At 43.2% G+C, this 23,530-nt stretch overlaps 2 protein-coding genes across 3 annotated transcripts in view; one reads left to right on the top strand and one right to left on the bottom strand.

Moving 5' to 3' along the window:
- PASD1 (PAS domain containing repressor 1) overlaps positions 1 to 11,703 on the bottom strand; it is a 98,452-nt gene extending 86,749 nt beyond the window's left edge. Inside the window, exon 1 of one of the 2 annotated variants that reach the window (XM_051787071.1) lies at positions 11,618 to 11,703. The gene's annotated coding sequence lies outside the window, so the exon portion shown is untranslated. Of the gene's footprint in view, positions 1 to 10,509; positions 10,581 to 11,617 lie in introns of those variants that run through there. The other variant, XM_051787061.1, reaches the window with a different exon arrangement.
- Positions 1 to 23,530, top strand: part of RNF128 (ring finger protein 128) — a 316,984-nt gene that overhangs the window by 161,242 nt on the left and 132,212 nt on the right. The window lies entirely within an intron of this gene.

The following is a 23,530-nucleotide window of genomic DNA, read 5'->3' as shown; positions in this document are numbered from 1 at the left end:
GATTTCTTGTCTCTAACTAGAGCTCCCATCGCTGGCAGTGACTTTTCACCATGGATCAGGCTGTACCTTGGAATCCCCAATGGAAACCTCCTGTGTCAATAATGTGCAAGGCCCCAGAACCAGACTTCGTGGATGAGACATCAGAGGATAATGCATCCCTTATAGGATACGACGCACTGGTTATGGGAGCGATTATAGCGCAGACGGCACCAAAAGCACAGTAGCCTTCTCACATGGTTGCCATCTGTGGTTCTCTGCTAAAGGTTATATCAGGACTCTATTGTAAAATGCTGCTGGCTGAGATTTATAATTCAGTGGACAGCCAAGTTGTCAGCCAAGGAGTCCTTCCAAATGAAAACAGCTCAGTTGTGGGTATTCTGCTCATGTTGGATATTTTTGATCACTGACATGGTAAAATCCACAAAGCAGCGCCAGCCTGTGCATCTGATATGTTTTCCATAAACAGCTCTGCACAACAGCCAAACTGATGGAGTTATTCATCTCCTTCAGTCTCAGGTCTGACTGTCTGCACAGTATTCAGATGAAACTCACTCCCTGTGCAAAGGCTCACCATGAATCTGTACAGCACTTAATTCTCCCCTAAGCCTGATATTTGGGCTTACAGGGGATTTAAGAAGCGTGTGTGCTGCAGAATGGCCTGCATGATACCAGTGAATAGAGTCGCATGTGCTAGGAAAAGCTTTCACATCTCCTTCCAGAGAAGCATTACTCTTCTGCCAGGTAAATAAAGATATGCCTGCTATTTACTTTCCAACACATATTGCAAAGCTCATGTTAATTAAACTTCTAAAACACACAGCAGGATGAATCTTCATTGACGTAATGCCAACAAATTGTATACGAACTCTCCCCTGCTATTTACTTAGTAAATATTTGCTTGGAAAGAATAACTTGCGCTGCCCTAGACAAAGGACAAGCCAGTTAGGGTGCTGGAGCCAAGAGCATCCTTTCTGCTCTCCTGGGCTCCAGAGCTGAAACTCTAGGATGCCCTGGGTCAACTTACACAGAGTTCAAACATCAGGCAAACACACCAGGAAGGAGAGAGCCAGGATAAGGCAGAACAAAGACCTCAGGGTTTTCCCTAGGTTGTTTATAGGTTGTAGCATGGGGGTATGTCTGTGGTTGAAAGGATGGTCCATCTCCAAAGCTCAACGTAAATCACAACAAAAAAGCCTCCTTTTCTTTGCAGACACCAGCCCTTTAAAATACTCTGCAGCTCTCAAAATCCAAGCACTAGAACCTAGGAATGTTCGGTCTGTTACTTATTTACGTTTAGGTGAATTTCTAAAGTATTCCACATACGGATAGATTTCTAAAATCTAGTTTCCAAGCCCTAGTTACTCACAAAATAAGGCACAAGAAATCCCAGTTGACCCTTGTTTGACATTTACATGATGCCCTTTAAATAACTCTGGTCTATTAAGGCACTTGCACTGTTAGACTATGCAGTGACTAAATACCCTTTTTAATGGCAAAGCTGCCTCTGACTTCAGCATACAGAGGTTCATCCCTAAAGTCCCATGAAATGTCAATCTGTTAGTATCCTTCTCATTATTAATATACATATATTTATCTTTAAAGTAGATGGACTGATTGCACAAGTTGTCCAAAAGAGAAGTGTCTTCTATTAGGGAACAGAGCATGAGGCACAAACACTCCCAAAATACGTGACTCATGCTGGCAGGCTATCACAGCCCTTTTCTGACTTGGAACCAACACAATCTGAGATCTTTTTTCTTGGTGTCAAATCATTTTATTTCTTTCCAGTTCTCACTGGCCAGCTACAACTCAGTTCAGACAAATTTCAAGAAAACTGCAACTATACTAACAAAGCCTCTTAACTTTCGCATCGACTCCCTGCTGAAGCATGTGCAGAGATACATACCAGCAAAAAAAAAAAAAAAAGGAAGCTTACTTTAAACTGAGATGTTGTTCAGACTGTCATACCTGTCTTTCAAATACGGATTAGATAGCACTGCCATCCTGGACTAGAGGGTCTGTGACTTTGTTAAAGTTTCCAAGTAACAGTCACGGTGAATTGCTTTTAGTTGGTTTTTTGCCTTCTGTGATCCACAGGGAAAATGGACATATGCAATGATGCTTATCAAAACACTATACTCTATACCTACATCTGAAAGACAGAGGCATTACTATTGCTTCCTCTACACGAATAAGATAAATATGGCTTATAAGAAGGCATATTTACATAAGTTTTGGTGACTCATACAACAGAGAAGCCTTAATGCACGTTTTTCTTCTCCTACACGCTGCTGTGTGCTTAGTGCTTTGTCTGGAACTATTTCACAGAACAATCTCTTAATGGCCCTTTTTTCTTCCATACAAGAGCTGTTTCCAAATACCAGTGGTAGCTTCTGTTCCAACAGCACTGTCACCCAGTGCACTGTGACTGAGCCTTTTTTCAATGCAAATCCATTGCAACCCACCAAATTTCAGCACTGGTGAATGCAAAGTGAATTCTTCATTTTGGTGCTGCAATGAAAAAAGAAAATACAGTCCTGTATTTCCTACACAGCTGAAGGCAGTTCTTGCACCAACTATTACTTGATGTTATTAATTTAGCCCCTTATTCAGCAAGTGCTGTAGTGAAACCTGAGCTCATGCTGAGGTCCATCACTGTTCAACAAAGTGCTGCTGCACAAGTTAAAAATTCAGTCACAGTTTTTCACAGCTTTTGTGTTTCAGTAGTTTTCCTTCAGCAGAGGCAAGGTTGTAAATGGTACCCATGTTATTTCTAATATGGCTCAGTTTCTTTGGTTAGAACATTTAAGAAGGAGCCTTAACCACAGCACCCAGCTTAAAAGGATCAAACCCAACCCAGCTCTCCTCCCCCAAAACAACCAAATGAAAACACCCAAAATAAAATTAACAGCTTTAGCATGCATTTATGGGTAGCTGGGGGATGTCAGACTGTGAGAACTGCTGCAGAATACCCTCTTGTAGAGCCCAAAGAGAACTTACAGTTAAGCAATCAAGACGAAGCCAAGCTGCAGAACTGTCCCCCACAACACACCAGCGGGAGCAGTGCCCACCTTCCCACTTTCCAGGAACAAATCCTGGCTTGTGTAAACACAGCCGTGCTTGTGAGAGCCAGCAGTAGCTTACATGAAATCAGAGTAAGTTCCCTTCTAATGATGATAAAGATCTAGACAGGGGAAATGTCATTTAAAACTAAATTCCTCAAAAAAACCCAACGCCCACGGCCAGATTCACTTGAGATAAATAGTATTAAACTTCCGAAAAGTGGCTCAGGACATCCAAACTGAAATGCCTGAAAAGGGCCCAGTTCCCAAGAAATCTCTTGTTTGGAGTGCTCTCCATCACTGTTCATGCATGGTTCCCAGAAAGGCCTTCAAGGTGGATCTCCTGTCTGGTAGGTGGGCTAATTTGGGGAGTATTTTTTAGGCATAAATGCGTCATTGGATCTCTCCAGTGGCAATGCAACATAACCTCATAGGCCTCATAGTAAAGAGTCATCTAAAGAGTATTCAAAACCTTAGACTGTCCATCATCTCCTAAGTAATTGCTAAAGCCATCGAAAAATCCCCACCCAGTTCTATGGAGGTGAAGACTGCAGAGAACTCACAAACAAAGTGTATAACTCTACCAGAAAACACTTTCCTACCTTTAAAAAAAGTTACATGTATTCATAGATACCATTCCAGTTAGAAACGTCTTCGTCTTTGGGAAACCAAAAGGTAATTTCAACATGTACTTCCTCCTGAAGATAAAAATAAGAGTGCTGTGATGGTAACAGAGTATTTTTCAACAGCCTCTATAATACAGCTGGTTAAAGCTATCAATGACGAAGCTTGATTTCCAGTAAGACACAACAAACTTTCTGAAATTCAGTAGGGTGATAATGCAGGTCCAGTTTTGCTATGTTTAGTGGTCAGTAACCAAAACATATCCCAAGGTAAGCACCAGAGGAGCCGGGCATGTGCTTTCCCAGGCCTCCACTCTGTGACCCTGTTTCCCTGATGCTATCGCTGTATCCTCATTATAACACTTCAAGAAAGAACATAAACATCTTCTACATTAAAATGCTCTTGACTTTTACTAGCAACCTGATTCAGCAGCCCTCAGGGCGCACTTTCATGACCAACTCAAGCAAATCCTGCCCTTGAAAAGGCACTTCTGCCACTCCCAACCTCCTTTGTGTGAAAAATCACGCTTGCATGGTTGAAGGATTATGCTTGGAGAGACATATTAAAAAGATTAGCTTTCAGCTACTTTGCCATTACTGTGCCAATGGAGCAGAGATTGAAAGGAGCAGAATATAGAACTCCCTTCTTTGGTCTTAAACCAGTTTCTCCTGAACTGTTATTCTTGGCAGCAAAGCCCATTGTCTATGATGGCCATCAATGAGCCTCATGTGCTCCCTGCTATCTGTAGGAAACGGAGGGACCTCAGCTCTGTATCTTGGAGGCATGTGATTGTTGTTGGCGTTGGTGGGCTGACTGCCAGGGATTCCACACTGAACCTACAGCCCTGCCACTAAGTGATTTTAATAAGGCATTTAATTTGTCTCCCATCTCCATTTCCTGATAGCATTTAAAACCACTTTCTTGTCTTTTTTTCTTAGGCTTTAATTCTTGGAGTCGTGTAGGCACATCTCTACCTTTGACTGTTGGGGATCTCCTTGTGGGGAGCCACAAAGCTGAAGGTCTCCTGAAGCTCATTCCAAGCATATTTTGTACAGCCCCATCACTTCAAAATGCATATTGTAAGTTACAGCCTTCAAACTTTATGCACAATCTACAGTCCCAGCTTAATACAGCGTCCCGATCTCACGTGGAGCTTCTCGTGCAACCCCAGGAAAGACCACAGTACCATCAAACAACCTCCACATGTGGAGCACTGCACAGGGGACAGGACAATTTGAGGGTAATGAAGATATTTTTAAAAACTATTAAATGCCACTGAAGATTAGTTGTTAAAAGCAGATATAAAGACCTGTGAAGAGGAAACTATTCACAGCCTTCAGCACTCAGTTTTATTGCCCCATAAAGTTCAGCCCTGTGCCCCATATGCTGCAGCATTATCTGAAGAAACTATATCTACAATCTAATGTTTACATGTATAAATACTTCTGTAGCACGAAGGTTGCCAAAGCTCAAGGAGCTGATTCAGCAACAGACTTAGTTTAATATTAAGCAGCACTTCCATCAACATGATTATTTATCTACTCAAACTCAAGGAAGTGCTACGCACTTTGGCCAAATGAGGCCAAAATGGGGGATCGTTTCTGAAAAACATGTTGTGTCTTGTGATGCACGGGTGTAGTTTCACCTGTAAAAAGGGAGGGAGAAACCTGGGAAAAATACGGTGTTTTCCTACCACAGAGGCATGAAGGGACAGTCACACCTAACATAGCAACAAGGAAGAATGACCTAGGGCTGAACGTCAGCGGGAGGTGGTGCAGGAAGGTGTCAGCAGAAGTTGGTGCCCACACCTTTCTTCCTCCCTCCCCAAACCCATCACACAGCAATCGCAGAGCCCACAGGTTGCACTTGAACTGGTGCAGGTGAGGTCACAGTGGGGTCTCTAGGTCAGGAAATGGCATCTTGCTGCACTGGAAACAGAAAGAGATCACCAAGATCCTCTTTGTGTGCTACTTCCCCAGCTCCCACCTGTGAAAGCTTTGCTGAGAGTCCAGTTCTGCTGACCGGGTCTCACAGTGTTCTCCTTTTCTGTATAAGGAAATCCTCAGATTTGGTTGCAAATCTGTGCTGCATTGCTAAGAAATGTACAAAGATATGTTTTCTGACAAATTCAATGTCACTTCTGTTCCTCAGCAATCCTATTTTATCATTACTCAGGGATGAGGGTCTAGAAGCCCTTTAGCAGACACACAGATGGACTTTATTCAGCAAAGCTGATGCCTGTTCTGCTTCTTAGCTTTCTTTGTGCCTCTGAGACAACAGTTTCCAAGGTACAACTGCGTTCTTGAGAAAAGCAGACTCCACATTTCACTTTGGGTAGAGCCCTAAGGTGGATTAGACTGTCATTCTGCCCACCTCCACTGCATGCTTTAAGCAGCTTACTTGCAATATGACAGATTTAGCAAAAGTGACAGTTGCTTGCTGTCCAATATCATTAGCTAGCCCTGCCACGAGAGCTCAGACATGGTGCTCCATCTCCTTGTAAAATCAGCTTATTAATAAACATACAGCCTGGCACAGTATTTTCTGAAGCAGTGCTTTGAGCAGGGGGCTGCCCAATCCACCCAAAGACTCAAAATCAAATTCTAGCTAAGATGAGGTCAGAACAGAAAATAGGTTCAATGGACTGCCATGTCAGAGGGACTGGGATAGCTAAGCATCTATGCTTACCTTGGTTACTCATCTATGCTTACCTTGATTACTATGGTCCTTGAGTCTGTGAAGGGAATGGCAATCTAATAAAAAGGCTACCAGAGTCAATGAAAACAATGCAATTTATTGGTCTGCCTCAGGCTTAGCTGCCCAAGGTATCAGACAACATCAGCACGTCTTTTCCCAGTTGACAGGGCTCAGCACCTTCCCCAAGGTAACAGTTAAGAGCTGGACTACTCTTTCAGGTAGGCAGAGAAGGATACATGCAGAGGAAGACCTCTGCTTCCTAAGTATAGGTGTTTGTGTTACAATATTACAATGTTCAAACAAGTTTGGTATTAATAAACTATGTTAATTCTTGCAAAAAATACTTCAACTAGGAAGAAAATTGTCTGAGTCAATCAGATTCTGGCAAACAATACCATTTATAGTTAAGTCTACCTTTTATTATAAAAAGTTCAAGTCAAAGAACAGAACCAGTTTCACTGCTAATGATGTAAAGGTTTAAACAGAACCCCAGGTTGTAGGGGGACCCTTTAGGATGCTCCTAGTGCTGTTCAGGCTCTCTGCTCCTACTAGTGCTGTGGCTGTATCCCAGGCACACACACAGCAGCCTGTGGAAGACAGCCTCCTCCTGGCCTGTAAGTGAGGGGGGTTTCATGTGCCAGGCACCATCAGAAAGCAAAATGAGGAGTTTGGGGAGGAGCAGGGGTGTGGTGGTGCTGCTCCTGTTCTGGACCATTTAGCCAGGGAATAGCTCTGTGGAGATCCCATGGCCCCTGCCCCAGAGCAGTCTCCTGCCCAGCCCCATGGAGGTCCAGTCCTGCCCCCTGGCTGCCTCTCATCAGCTCTTGCTGGCCCCAGTAGCTGCCCTGGACCACACCACAGAGCCCTGTTCTAAGGATGTTAACAAAACAGGGGAAAAAAGTAAAATATGTGTACAATTTAAAGGCCAAAATCATGCCAGGGTAGACAGACAGCAACATGAACACACGCACCAGCCCACTCAGCTCAGATTCTCTGTTACATGAAGTGCTTCTACACTGCTTGGCCCAAGAATTTCTCCAGGACTTTTCTTTACCTACTCTTGTAGCAATCAACGCACACAAACATTTACAGTTCTCAAGTTTCATTCACAATTCCAAAGTTTCTTTTTTGGGCTTGTCTCTGGATGTTGCAGAGGAAGCAAACTACCTGCAGGTACCTTTGGTAGGATGGCTGTCAACTAATAGATGCAGAGATGCTGTGCATCAGCCCCGTGCTGTAACACAGTGCCATGTCTCTGCTCTCTCAGAGACAGCACTGTTCTTGCAGCTGCACCAGAGAGAGATGCTCAGTGGCATTAAATTATTGCCATGGGGATTTTCCTAGAATGGGTGCCAATGTCAGGAAGTCAGTGCAGTCCTAATGACCCTTGTCTGCATCAAAATAACTCTCCTTCAAGAAGCAAGTTACTCCTTGGGCAAAGCACTGCTCTTGCTGAGGCATCTGGCTGGTAGGAGCTTTAACCAGGCTAAATTTCCACTATGGGAAAGACTCAGGAGAGTTGCTGACACAGTCATATCCAGGTAAGTTAGTGACAAACAACACGAACCACATCAGCCTGCTCAGAGAACCTTTCATAGAGGGGAACAACTACCCAGTGTCAGAGTTCAGATAAACTTGGAGCAGCTTCGCCAATAGGAGACTTGCAGTTGGACTGCAAATCCCATCTCTGCACCACACTGTAATGACATTTTAAATTTTTTATTACCATTTCATAATGGTAATTAAACACAGGCAAGCACACAGAGAAGTCTGCTTGATATATAGGGCAAGGCTCACCATGTGCAAGCGGCAACTGGGACCCTGTGGGCTCAGCTATGGGGCTTCAGAAGTTACAAAGTCACCAGCACCCCAGTGATCATGTATGAAAAACTAGGCAGCTGCATGATATTTCTCTACCTATTGTCACTTATGGCCTTCTACTTAGCCTCAATGATGTACCCAGTGCTCAGGGGCTTGCAGCATTGGATGGTCTAACTCCTTTGCTGTCTTTGCCGTTCTGGGGGTACTGCTGCGTTGCTGATGCACACAAGACTAACTCTCTCCCTCCTGGAAAGGAAAAGCAGAGGTTTCTGCCCATCCACCTCCCCAGCAAGACAGAAATTAGCTCAAGGAGGCAGTGGAACATAGTTTTTGAGGTGTGATTGACTCTTGGCTTCTATGTTTAAGTTCCCAGCAAGGCTGCCTAACACTTCTAATTATTAGAATGATTTTTATGATTATGTGCATTTAGCAGTCTTTGTCTCCGGGCCAGTCCTCTGCTGCTTCTATTCCAATACACCCTATCCCAGAAGTAGGGAGCCTGGTAGACTGAAGCTGAGCTTTCCAGCCCTGGTGTGACTGAAGTTGTTGTGGTTCAGTTTTAAGCCAAGGACCAAACTGGCTGATTAGCTTCCAACCACCTGAAGCCAGCTCACATGGAGACAACTAAAGTGGATGAAACAGAGGCAGCATAACCCCAAGTATCTCCTTTCCTCTTGCCAAAGCATAGCACCACTTGGAACCTCAATATAGTCTACTGCTTCTGGTTTCTACATCTGGCATGAATGATGGGTGATGTAGCACAAGTGAGGGAGGGACAGGATGGTCAGGAGAGTGCACTGTGACACCATGCTTCGGGTCCTGAGAGTCCTGTTGAGGAACAGGTCTAACAGACACTAGTTTTCAGCTGCATTGCTATCCCAGACCAAAAACAAAACGCATTCTGTTTCGGATTAAAAATTTAAAAAAAAAAAAATCAAACCAAGCCAAAAACCTCCACCTCTTCTTACACTCATCTCCTCACACAAGGGCCACAAAATCAGCCAAGGACCAGTCAGATCTACGAGACTACCAGCCCCAAGCATGCCTAGAGAAGGAGAACAAAGATGAAATAGGATGTGGGCCCCGGCAAGCTGCTATTCCAGCTGAATATTGTAAGGAACAAATGCAAAAGCCAAAGTGACAGGAATTGTGGCATCAAGTAAGTACCTTTTAGATTATACAAAAAAAAGAGTCTAAAAATTGAGTACAAGAGATTCTCAGTCCCAGGGGAATACGAGCCTGTATCTCATACTAAGTGATTTTTCTGTTGCACAGTTCATTTTAGGACAATGCTCACCCTCACAATGCCAGTCCCATGGCCTGAGGCTGCTCTGGATTCAGGCACCTGACTGTTAAGGAACAAACACTTCTGTTTGTGAATAATTCAGATCTCTTGCTTATTTAGGTCCATTTAGTCTGTTTCTCACTGTTTGAATCTTTTGAGCTTACAGCTAACTGGGCTGTGAATGCACAGCCCCACTCTGCAGCCCTTCTGTCTCTGTAAGGGAGCCACTAGTTTCCCCAGTAACTCCTCCATACTTTAGGCACATATGCACTTGCAGTGCAAACATAACCCCAAAAGCTCAGGCATTCTCTTTGTTCATCTTGCTGCGAACCAAGACTCATTTCTGCTCTGAGAGGCACGTTTGACAGTAGCTCCATGAGAGTGCTACGCACACGAGTAGCTCTTCCATGACAGTGGCAAGCACATCCAGATCTATAGTTCAGTCTTAAATCAAAACAGACGTGGATATCCAGCACCCATGGACACAGTCATCCAGCATGCACTCAGCAGTCAACACAAACAAACAAATGTAGCATTTGCTCGGACAAGCAAATGTAGCAGCTGAGCTGCAAACAGGCACAGCTCTGCAAGTGCAAGAAACAACAGCAAGTGCAAAAAACATCAGCAAAGCCCCAACAAGTTACATTCTGAATAGTACCAGCATCTTGGACTGTTTCACTGCCTGAGCACAGCCTTCTCTCACAAAGTGTTATTACCAATATTAAGGGAAAGCCATTGTGGCTTAAGCACAGCTTATTCTTAATTGTGTTTCAGATATATTAGAGGAAAACAGACAGACAGCACAAACAAGTCACAGAGCTGTTTCACAAAGCAGCAATACCATAAAACGATCTGTTTCAGGCAAGGTGCTAACTGTGCAGAGTGGCCGTGTTTGATTGAGGTACCGTCGCCTGCACCCACATCTCAGCCCTGGAGCTCATTTTCAGCACCGTACACACTCACACCTGCGTGTGCACCCCGCCACACGCCCCACCCCGAGGAAACACGTCCCTGACTTACCCTTCAGCCAGCCAGCAGCCCCTAACCCTCTGAAAGCTCCTGCAGAAGAGTTGACAGAGTTTCACCTCGTTACCCAGCGAGGGCGTTATATAACCGGCACCGTTTCTGCAGGCGGCGAGGATGCATCCCGCGCGCATCCCTCTCCTTCCCATCCCACACGGACACATCTCCTAACAACCACGGCGAGCTCGGGGGGGCAAGATGGGCTTTGGGGTACTTGTGAAAAGCAAAGCTAACGGTATCAAACAAAGTTCAAAGGGTGTCTGACGTTTATTATGAGGCATTACTACTATGAAAGGAAGCGGTGCACTGGTATAATATGTTCCTTAGACTGCTGAATGCAGCTTGGCCTAGATTTTCCTGTACTGTTTGATGTGACCATTCATGCAAACAAGAGTAAAACTTTCCCTTTGCTTTTAATTAAGCAACAAACAAGAAAAAAAAAAGGAAAGAAAAAAGTGACACATACAAAAGACCTTTTTTTGCTGTCATCTGGGTCTTCTGGGCTACTGTCAGATGGAGAATATGCAGGAATCAGCCCCATTGATTAAACTATTAATAGCAGCAAACAAACAGATGTGCTCAGCCAAAGACAGGACAAACCCCATGCCCTGTACATCTGGACTAGATACAGAAAAACCCAGTATTTTACAAAAGGCTTGTTTGTTTTTTTGCAAAGAATTCTCTAGCACAATGTGCAGAAGCAAAGCACACAGCATTTTAATATGCAGTAATTAATATAAATAAATAAATTACTGCCTTTTCTGTGTTCCCACGGACAAAACCTCGCCAGTTTTCAGAAGACAACTGAAACAATCATAAACAAAATGTGGTTTGTAGTCATTCAGGATATTCTGGTGTCCATGAATCACTGGCAGACACAGTACACAGCACACAAATGCATAGGGGCTGTAGCTTTAGGACAGACATAAAACTCTTATGTAAGCCATAATCCTCTCACAGACTCCTTATTCAGTGCTTTTAAGAACTGCGCCGTAGCAGCCTGCTGGCATCCCAGTGGCTTTTAACCAATCTGAAAACAGGGAGACTCCAGTCCCAGCATAGTCCCCTCCCTGACACCAGTGCTACCGTCGGTACCGGGACTTACCTTGCAGGGTTTCGGGGTGCAGAGCATCGCTGTTCACTAATATTTTGGTCCTCCGCAGAGCTGCTGCTGTTGCTTCTGTGCTGAGTGAATCACCAGGATTAATCTCCTGCAGAGTTCACTGAGGCTAACGATAATCAAGTTAAATTTACACTATATGATCAGAGTTTAATTAGGTACTGTTATACAACTCCTATTAATTACAGTGGTAATACCCTTATGAAATGCAGATGGGAGGGCGGGGCTGTGGTCAGAGGGGGCTTGGCCGCTCAGATGGTTTCAGGAAAAAGCTCCATTAAAATGCTCTGTGTGTACCTTTAGTCACCTGCTTGCCTCTACCAGCAATCAAGATGAAACAAAAAGCTCCAAAAAACCCATTAGAATCCTACAAAATGTAATAAATCCAGAAGATTAAAGACCTCCCACATGCTACGCTATCACTCTCCATTTACACCAAGAAGCAAGAATTCCATTTTAAATCCCAATGAGCCAGAGTCATTATTAGCTTGCTCTGCTCAAATTCCTACACAGAGAAGTCTCAGGTGATAGAAGTCAACTACTTTGCACTGAGATATTAACTCAGAGATATTAACTGAGATGAAACCAAGGCAAGTCTTCATAATATCACAAAAGTAAGTTTCTCTTTTCCTCCCCTAGTTTCCTCCTCTGGATGACCTGTTGTGTCAGGGCATATGCCAGTCCTTGCTTTTCATTTGCTTGGTACCATCACAGCCTCCCCCTGGCCATGGACCCCCCCATGCCCCGGTGCCTCCTCCTCCCTGTGCCCCTGCAGCACTTGCGGTGCATCAAGAGAACACTGTGGGGAGGGGCAGCTGATCTGAATCCCCTGATGAGCTACTTCGGCTGGAAACTGGGATGTCTCTGCCAACAAGGTGCAGCTGGGGAAATGCTGGATCTCGAGGGGAGGAGCAGACTCCAGTGCACAGTAGTGTCTGCATTAGGAGATGTGCAGTGTGTCATTCCAAGCCCGAAGTGGTCTGTGCTTTTGGTAAATCCTGCCTGAGGTACCCCATAGAAAGAACAAAGCTTGTGCCATGTGGCTTCCATTAGCATCTGCTACATGGGCTGCTGGATGGCTTTAGTGAAACCTGCCAGAGATCATGTGCTGTTACTGCTACTAACGTGGAAACACCGAAACTCTGGCCTTGCACCCACATGGTCAAAGACACAAGTAAGGGTCTCTTCTTCATTAGGTAAAGTAAATCATCAACGCAAAGGGTGAGCTTGTTACCCAGAACAGATGCTGCTCTTGAACAGACACCTGTATGAGCCTCCTGCACCCAGGCTCCCTCTCTGCAAAGTGCTCAGTCTCAGGAGAAGCCCTGGCACTTTGCCATTGCTGCCACTGCAGGTAATTTAATTAAAAGCCCAAAATATGGGAAGCACATTTCCTTCTTCCTGCAGGATTTTTCACCCTCTCTCCACCAGACAGCAGCAAACAAGTACACCTCAGCACTCCCACATAGCACAAAACACACGTAAAACTAGCAATATGTTACAGTAGATTGTACTCAATATTAATTACCAAGCTCTACCGGTATAATTATCTCATTAAGTTTTGGCCCTTTACTAAATTGACCCTTTACAAAACAGCCTGGAGGGCACAGCTGCAAAGGACCGAAGAGCAGAGCCCTGTTCATGAATGTCATCTATGTCCCACCCCACAATTACAGACAGTCAAACTGTACACGAAGGAGTTACTTTGACCAAATGGCAATTTCAAAGCAGCCTGCATGGCCCTGCATGTGTACTCAAATCCCCCCTCTCGGTCCCTCAATGGACAGCTCTTTTGGGGACGCAAAGGAACTGTGGCAGGAGAGGAATAGGATGGTTTCCTGACAGCTCCTTGCTCTGTAGGCAGACCGAGGTGGGCCCCAGGCTCATACGTTTCCCTCACGGTTCAGATGTGGATGCTTTAGAAGACTCTTAATCTCTCCTAGTGCTGGGAGTTCCTAGCCAAGACTAGGAAAGGACCTTTGCTTTTCTGGAAGCACAGGGCTAGCAGAACACCTCAGATCCTTTGCCAGGACTTTTGCTTGATTTAGGCACAAAGGATTCACTATTCCACCTCATTCCTTGTGTATTCCATCATAGCTGGGACTAGGACATCCCCCAGAAGGGATGCCTCAAGGACCTCCACATTCTCACCTCAGCACAGCAGTGCTCTGAGAGGAGAGGCACCAGGCTCTGACCAAGGCCTTCAGTCCTTTTTCTGCTGTTGTGACACTTTTCGGTCCCTCGCTGCTGAGAACGGCACTTGTGACACACTAACGGGAGCGTGGCAGTGCTCCTGCAGCAAGGCTTTGATTTAGGAAGCAGAGCTGCTCAGCCCACTCTGCTCTTGCTGATGTAGTGACCTGGTTTTGTCAAGACTGTTTTTCTCCTTTCATCTTTGATGTCATTTTGGAAGGCAAGTCATGAGATTTTCATGGAGGCATTGACTCAAAGTTGGACTAAAACAAAGCCATCACAATACAATTATAAATGAATGAGGTGCAATTTCCCCTTAGAGGATTATTACACTATTTAGGGTTCTAGCACATTTATTTCCACAGTTTAGTAATCACTTTCATGCTTCTCATCGGACTATAATCCATTTATATTTTAATGTAACAAGTTACAAGGATTATCAGCTCATAATAAATATGCTCATCCCCTAAAGCATTTAAACAGCCCCTACACTTTGTAAAGAAGATCTTGCTTAATGAGCAGACGCTTACAAATGAATGAGGAAACTAATACCGTGTTATATGGAACACCATCAAACTGAAAAATACATGCTGCTTAAATTACTTTTCTCTGAAATTGAATGTTTTTCAGCACACATATATTTACTTTGAAATTACTTTTATCATAAGGGAGGCTTTGGAAGTCTCCAAGAGTGCCTTTTGCTTTGGGAATTTGTTTACCTTCTTAAGTTTGGAATATTACATTCGGTCCACGCACAGGATTATGTCCAACCAATACATTACTCATGAAAATCAAATTAAGAAAAGCTGCTGATAGCATCTAAGGGAAATGCATCCAAAACAAAACCCCCCTGACTTGCACTTAGGTCAGTCCTAGTGCTAAAGTGTCCATGAAATGAAATCCACTCTGTTACAGAAATGTAAAAATCTCTCTTGGCCTACTGGCCTACAGTCAATCACAGTATTTTTCTCTTGCAGCTGTCTGGAGATGGGGTGGGAGAAACTAAATATTACCTGTCAAACTATAAAGACATTCCTTGCCTATTCATACAGCTGCCTAATACTGTTTGGCAGGATTGTCTCACCTAAGCTTCTGGTGCTTGCTGCACCTGCAACCATAATCCTAACTGAGTTGTAAGGCAGGAGTGTGAATCACCTTCTGGAGCCTTCAGTCTTTGAGTTCAACTCCCCACTTCTGCCATGGTGGAATTTCTTCTTCCTCCCCTATGCTGTGTCTGCTCAAAGTGTTTTTCTCCATTAGAAAATGTGAAGTTCATGGTTTAGGTTGCTTTCATCCTTCATTCTTGCAGATTCTGTTAAGCCTTTGCTGTACAGATCACAGCTCAATCCCATGCACTTCTGCAGGTTCATCTATCAAGAGCTCCATTCACAGCAGCATAATTGCTGTGGAGAGTTCCAGGAAAGCAGAAGTGCTGCAAAATCTCCAAAACCCTTTAAACAGGAATCCATAGATAGTCTGGCCTTAGTTGGAGTTATATAGGAAGGAGCTTATAGTTCTGGCTGGACATGTCTATTGTGCAGCCTCTGTAATTACAGCGCGTCCCTCCCACCTCAGGGGAAGGTGAAGGGAAGGGATACGTGTGAAGTTTTTATTGTTTCTGGAAAATCAATCTCATCAATCTTTTCTTAGTTAAGTACCAGTCATCTCAACATCCGCAAGGCAGAATTTCATGTGCAGTGTCCAAACAGGAACAAGCTGATGCAGAGATCGTGAAATTCTTTCTGGACAGCTTCTTCTTTTGCTGTACCTCTTCAGACTTCACTAAAAAGGAATACTTGGATGCTCAGAAGACCTTTCTTAGTTTAAAAAACCCAATGCAAAATCCCCAGCTTTGCAGAGAAACTGGCTATTTTTATACAATGAATTGTATTGATAAGGCTCTCTCCTCTCAGCTAAACCCCATTGTCCATCCACACCATGGAGCTGCAAGGCCATTCCTCATTTTAGCTTTAAATAGGCTTGGCTGCATTAATATGGAATCAGCTCCAGCTAAGGGTGCCTTCTCACCACATTGGTGAGAACAGCAACACCGAGTTGAAGTACCTGCACCCATCCCCATGCTCTACACTTCCTTCTTAGTTACACCAGCACTCTGCAGGATTGTTTCAGTCAGAATGAAAATAGAGGGTGTTTTCATCTGAGATCAGTGTAGCATCTTGTACATCCTGATACTCTCTATGTGCAGAATTAACAGGCTCAAAGACAAAGTATTACAGGTCTCTGCCTTTTGCTGTTTCTTCATATATCAGAGCCACAAATCTTCTGCCATCACCATGAAGACTTACAAGCATGCCAGTCTAGGATCACTCCAAATGTGGGCAATTAATTAAATCCAATGCTGTTTTCTTCACTTAGGGAGCAAACTTTGCAAAGCTCCTTAATGCCCAAAGAACAGTTTTACTGTGGCAAGGAATTTTCCTCTTCTGAACTCCATGTTCAAACAAGCTTCCTGGCGAGGTAAGCACAGGCTGTCTTTTAATACAAACACAAAACTCGAATTTAACTTATTAGCTGGGGGAGGAATACAGATGAGGGCTGGATGAATCTCATGAGTCATCGTTTTTGTAGGATAAAAAGCAAGCTTGTCTCAAAAAAATCAATTCATTTGTTTCTATTGTGTATTGCAGATAAAAGTGCTTAAATAATAGAAAGATTAATAGAAACACTCCAACCAATTGTTCTAGAAAAAATGAAAAATAGCTTTTGGATTATAAAAGAATATTCTTTAAGTACAGAAAAATAAAACATTTCAAATGAAATAATGTTTTGGGAGAGGGAGACAAATGCAGATTAGTCATGCTTGAATGTACTTTCCCAAACAATACACCACTTAGAGCTAAGACTAAGACATGAACATACACCAAGGCATACGTGAAGAATTAGGGTCTGCATGTTAGTTTAATTCCTTTATCATTTGCTCACTGATGTATTCTCCCAACCCTTCCCCCAGATATACTGCACCCTGACCACTGAACTCATTCCCAGCTCAACCTTTTGGGCAAATGAAGGGTTGTGCTCTTGAAGTGTGAAGTAGGACAAAAGCACAGAGCTAACACCACTGAAAGGATAATGGAATCACACAGTTCAAGTGCAGCACCAGCCTCCAGTGCTGTGCAAATTTCAATGAGCCTTTTTTATTACTTTAAGATTTTAGAAGGATGTAGAAGGAAATGATGAGGCAGAGAAAAGGTGTACCCGAAAGAAACCCAGGAAAGTCTAAAGCCAGCTGAACAATGTCAAGAAAAGTGCTGAAAGAGGGGTTTAATGGAATACTCAGAACTCAAAAAGAAGAAAACTGTGGGCTACAATGTGAGCTGCACAGACTTTGAAGAGAACATCAAGCTAAGCAAAATTAGGTAACAGTCCAAGTAGCCACTGATTCAAGATCTCACCAGAAACAATCCCTAGAAAATCCCTGTGGATGGATGGAGGTGAATGGCAGATATTTTTGGCAGAGCAATGGGTAAAAAAATTCAAGTTGCAGTCACTTCCCCCACCTGCCCTCCATTTCTGAACCTGGGATCTGCCACAGCAAAGCAACTCCATCTACCCCTGAGTCAAACAGTAGCAAATTAGTTCTGGTGCTGTGCAGAATTACCTGCTGTGATGAATTACCTGTTCACTCTTTGAACAAAGTCCATAAAAAGCACACAAAAGTCGTTTATCCCATCAAATTGCAATTTGGACCATGCAGCCAGAGTGCAGCTGACCCGAGGTGGAAAGTTCACAAGCCACTCAGCTCTGCTTCCAAATTAATCCCTTGCATAAGCTTTATATAAAGCAAACACAGCATTTTGGCATGGACAAGCTTCTTGACGAGCTGCATCCATGATGCATTCCCAAGGGACTCTCTAGTATTTCCTTACCAAAAGGCTCAATGTAGTTTTCTTTCAGAGCTGGACAAGTGAAGGCCGCCTGGATCCCACTGCCAACGCTACTCAGTGCACTTACACGTTCTTAAGATTTGTAATATGCTAAAATAAAACTACATTTGACTACAGAGTTGGACTATTCTGAATCTTATAAGCAAATGACAACACAGAAATATGCTGCTGTTCTGGTGTTAATTACTCCACCCAAGGCCTATGACAAATAAATACCTGATACAGGAACTGTCTATAAAATTGGAAATTTTTTTCCTCTGACGTTACCGATGTCATGTCTCAGGTATCAGAGCTGATAGCACAAACAATTCCGAAAATATATGGGTAGGAAAGGAAAATCCCTACCAAGTGGTATAAAACCCTCGTCTCTCCCTACAAAGCTCAATGTAATCTTAACTAGGGATCACAAGAGATGTCACACTATAGGAAATATTTGCTTCCAGAAGTATAACAGTTTAGAAATAAATGCTAGATAGGAAGAAAGGAACTGGCTTAATCTAACATATCAGTCATTATCATGCAGAGAGATCCCATTATAATTCACATATAAAAAACAAGGTCCAGTTTTCACTTAGTAAAACTGGGAGCTATGTTAAAGCCACTAAGCACTAAGATAAACAGACGACTCCTCTAAACACAGGGCACACAGAATTCAGTGTCTACCCAGCAAGTCTCAGGGATGTTGGGCAACAGCAATCAAAACAGTTTTTAACACCCAAATCATCAGAATCACCTTTGGTTTGGATTTTCTAGGGAGGGTACACTTTACACTGAAGAAAAAAACACTGTATTGCAGACATAACACAAGTTTGTAAAGGAAAGTGCTCTATCATAAGGCTTCACATTAAGAATTACCCAATGCTTGCTAATTCTGTAGGAATTATTCTAGGAAAGGGCTCAAAGTGTGACATGGTTTGAGAGCAAAGTGGGTTCTTTCTGTCTTCTCTGTATCAGACATAAACCCCCCTACATGTAAAAGACTCATTCCCTTGAAATGAGCAATATGAAGCATTCCAGCTGTGAAGTTAAACTTCCAGTTGATCTCCAACATCAGCAGAACCATGTTAATGACTCAAGCATGCTAAGAGAAACTGCATCTTGAGGATGAAAAACTGCAAAGGTATTAAATGGCTCCCAGTGGTGCCTGCAGCAGGGGCCAACACCCACAACAGTGTTTCTTCTTAAACTTTGACTTGACTGCTGTTACTTTCACTCATAAATCATCCTTCAATTAAAAACAGTTTTAATTAATAACATATCCCCTGTGCCTATGCCCTGGGCCATTTCCACTAAAACTATTAAACCATGCTGTGTCATATGCCAACTATAAGCATCAACAGCTTTTTTTTTTGGGCCTATGAGTAGTTCGTACTGTTGCAAGAGCACAGTTGCAGGTAAGCACCTGATCACCCCTCGAAACACTGGGCACACAGGGGAATCATCTCAGCAAGAACAAGCCATCCAAAGCCAGTAGGACAAAGAGGGTTGTGAAGCATGACAGCAAACCAGCACCAAGAAAACTCAGTCCCAGGCATTCAGCCAGACAGTCATCAAATTAACTACTCAACTTTCCTAGCTCTTCATCCTGGGCATCCTTCCCCACAAAGCTTCCCAGTCAGTATCCCTGCCTTTTGAAACAGGACGTCCACGGGCTCTGTCTCTTGGTTTCAGAACTGGGAGACCAGCACCTAAAAAGCCACTTTCTACAGAAATCCACATGCATTTCCCCCATCCTTTTTCTTACTGCTTCAGGTTCAAACAGAACTCAATTCCCAAGAGTTTACCTCCATCTCACCTTACTAGACCTCATCATTGTTACCCAACACCATGATTTGTTTCTAACAAAGAGACTCAAGCTCTATGCACCATTTGAGAAATCCAGACACTGGCATGTCTTTAGAGAAGAGAATGACTCTGGGGGCCCCGAATCACACAGCAATTTCTTCTTCTTGCAAGCCCCATTCAAGCATCTGAGGGCCTCCTCTTGCAGTGACACAGCAAGCACTGCTTTCTGTCAACTTAAACAAGCACCTTCTGTGTTTCCCTTAAACTGACAATTGATTGGAGCTAATGAAACATTGAAGTGGCAGTTGCTCTTTGGTATTTTTAAAGAAAAATTTACACTCCAAGAGCTTGACCGTGCCCTGAGAGACGACTCAGAACCAGTAACAATCCTGGTTTGTACAAGACAAAGTGAATAAGTGTGTCCCAGATCTCACACAGCAAAGCTGTCAACCTACAAATAACTTTAGCTGCAAGTTAAAAATGGAATTAGCTCACTAGTTTGTATGATTTACATTTAATATTTCAGATCAATGGTTTTGCATAATCCCCTGGAAAGCAGTGGAATAAACACTTCCAAACAAAGCATATGGTGCCTCAGTCATCATGTCTCAAGCCAGGCTAGCACATTCCAGCCCTCACCCTGTCTCCCCAAATCACTCCTTTGCTTCACAGGACCCCTTCCTCCTCTTGCCCCATGGGCTGCAGTTTATCTAAATTTCATTCATACCCATATTAGGCTATTTTGTAGTAATACATGTCTGGCTCAGTTTGCTATTTAAGAGCCCTTTGCTTTCCCATCTCTTACTCATCCCCTGCCTGAGGCTCTCAGCACACCCTGTCCCACTGCGTGGGCTGTCAGAAGCCTAAGCACAGTTTCTTTAACTACAGTAACAATTGAATACCATAATACAGCAGTCTAAAAGCCATCAAAATTGCAATAACATCAAACATTTTACTGTTCACCAATGCACTGAGAACATAATTTTTCATCCAGCACCACACCTTCCCTCACTCATCACAGCAATCAGGTAGCCAAGCCTGCCCTCTAGTTTGCCCTGCTGCCCTTGCAGCGTGGCAAAATCACAGCCTAAACCTGCCATCAGCCTGAGAGAGAAAATAACATCTTTTGGGATGGTCGGTTTGTTGTTTTTGTGTTAGGCTGTTTTCCTGGGGTTTCGTGTTTGGTTTCTTTAAATGTTAAGTAAGAGTTATTACTAGGCCCTCTCTTACAATGCAAAAAATAAGTAGGCAGTGTTTTATTTTGTTTCAAATGTACTATCAAGACTGCTTCCAGTTCATGTACCTTAATCAACCATTCATTCTACAGACTTCCTACTCAGTGCTGGCAGGTAATAGTGATTTAAGTCAGGCATCCCTAAGCTCAAGCCAAAGCTGCTCACTTTCACTGACCTGAGTGTCTGCAGAGCTGTTGCTCCCACATGTTTTTATTCTTCTCTCTGGCTCCAATTGCACAGGATTTTTTCTGCTTTCCAGAGGCACTACCACTGCCGCTGAAGGGCTCGGCCTTGGCCAGTGGTGGGTCCACCTTGGAGCCAGCCAGCCTTGGCTCTGTTGAACCCAGCAGAAACCTTCCAGCATCTTCTCACAGAAGCAACACCTGTATAGCCCCTGCCACTACCAAAACCTTGCCACGCAAACCCAATGCAGTACAGTATTATTTAAACACTAATACAATGACCATTAAACAATTTAAAAATTGCCATGACAACTAGCTTTGACATTAACAGGAACATCCAACACATGAAAGGAAACTCTCAACCTAGAGATCACAGCAAAACCCTTGAAAATATCTTAGTATTGGTAAGGCATGACAGGAGCCCCAGTAGGATTTCTACTCGGTGTTACTTTCTCCATTGCACGGCTGCAGTTTCTGTTCTTTGAGCTCCCCAGACATGATGTAATTCCACCAGTTAATGGACTGTTTTCATTGCACTGTTCACCTGAGTGGTTGTTTCCACTCCCAAGCACAGGCAACATCAAACCAGCACCTGGCTCTGACTGTGCAGAGACTCAGGCACTCCCCTCTTATCTCAAGGAGAATGTTGTGGATCAAAGTCTTATCTACAAAGATCTTCCAAAGGATGGATTAATGCTCAGCTTGTTACCCCCAACTGCTGAGACATGACAGTGCCTATACTTATAGCAGAGGTCAAACTTTTCAGATTTTTGTAGTACAGCTATAGTAAGGAAAAAATCTCCCTGTTATTTCTAGGAAATTAACTTATTGTCTAGGGATTCTGCTACATGAAACATAAAATAGATATAGAGCACAGAACCCAGCTAGTAAAGAACAACAGGTGTGCTCCTATTGAAATAAACACCTTAGAGTTCTAGAACATTCAGTTTTTCTGTTACTGTCTTCCACACCAAGTAAACCTCAACATCCTTTTACCATAGGTTTAACTGTTCATTTTTTCTCCACTGTGAGCAGTGCTACATATTTCCTTTATGCTGTTCTATATATATTAAACACATTATTCAAAAACTATTCAGCACACGTGCTTGTTTACCAGATCTTGTATTGCAGGGTAGTTCTTTATTAAAAGGAAGTATTTGTTCTACAATGCACAGTTCATACACTGGAGAATGGGAAGCCAACATGCCCACAGACAAACTAACTTTGTGTTTCAAGTACTCAGACGATTCTTCAGTTTGCTGGCAGCAACCTGCCAACAGGGGTCTGGATGAGAAAAGTTAACATGTCAGAAGCAAAGTGTAAAAGTTGATTTGCATTAGTGTGCCATGGTGTCTATGCCTGTGCACACCTGGCACTGGGGTGGATAAGAGAGGACTGAGACTTGGTGACACATTCCTCAAACCACTGGAGATAACCAATTTCTGTCTCATTTATGCCTAGGTTCTATCATGGACATATGCAGCACCAAAACCAAGCCAAGCCCCATATTATGCAAAAGACTTCAAAAAAAGGCTAAACCAATACCTTAATCTGGAAAACTCAAATTAACAGAAGAACCTCAAGCACAACAGCTTAACAGCCATTATCAGTGTTAGGAAAGTTTTATGCCTTGCTGGAACCTTAGGAGAGTTTTTTATCCAGAGACTAAAAAGCTTGCTAACAGCACAGAAGTGGAATGAAATTCGGGTTATCCCACAACACAAAAAATCTCACTATGGTTTGACTAGAGAAAGTTATACACACAACCAAGGAAGAAAGAAAACAATCAACATATTGTATCATTTCACAGTGTACAAGTAAGTATTCATGAAGAGAAGGCAATTTTCTATGTGGTCACTCTTGTGTTCTCTGCTTCATAAAGGACACCATTTACAGATGGATACAGCTTGTTTCTCTTGGTCCTTCCCCTGCCATCCATTCCAGCAGCTTATAGCTGTTACTGACACTGCTTCACCACAGGAAATCCAACTGCATCCTTTAGCAAATATCAAGGAGATACATACCTGTGTAAAGACATACAAAAAATATGCTATGCCCTTTCCTTTGCATCATCAAGATAAAGGGAAATTGAAGATTGAATTTTACACTGCAATAAAAAATATATTTGAAAACAAACAAAAAAGTTGTATTTCACATTAGAAAGACATCACCTGAGTTCCTAAAGAATTCTGTTTCTTGAAATTACTTCTAAACTCAGAAATGTATTAATTACACCTCTCCCACTGAGCTGGTTTTGGCTGGGATGGAGGTAATTTTCTTCATAATAGCTACCATGGGGCTATGGTTTGGATTTGTGCTGAAAACAAGCACACTTGAGTGTGCAGCTTTTGCTTTACCTATTAAACTGTCTTTATCTCAATCCATGAGTTTTCTCACTTTGCTTTCCTGATTCCTCCACTCATCCCACTGGGAGGGCAGAGTAAGTGAGCAGCTGCATGGTGCTCAGTTGCTGGCTGGGGTTAAACAACACTCCCCACAAATCAGGAAACTATCCACAGCAAAGTGAAATTCAATCTTTTCCACTATAGTTGGACAGTAAGTAACGCAGCTTTTTTAACTAGCAATTTAATTCCTTGA

This window comes from Manacus candei, unplaced genomic scaffold, assembly GCF_025592945.1.
Source record: "Manacus candei isolate 608988 ecotype Guabito, Panama unplaced genomic scaffold, ASM2559294v1 h1tg000003l, whole genome shotgun sequence".
Classification (NCBI taxonomy): Eukaryota; Metazoa; Chordata; class Aves; order Passeriformes; family Pipridae; genus Manacus; species Manacus candei.
The sequence above is the reverse complement of the archived record's forward strand: the minus strand, read 5'-3'. Positions and strand labels throughout refer to the sequence as shown.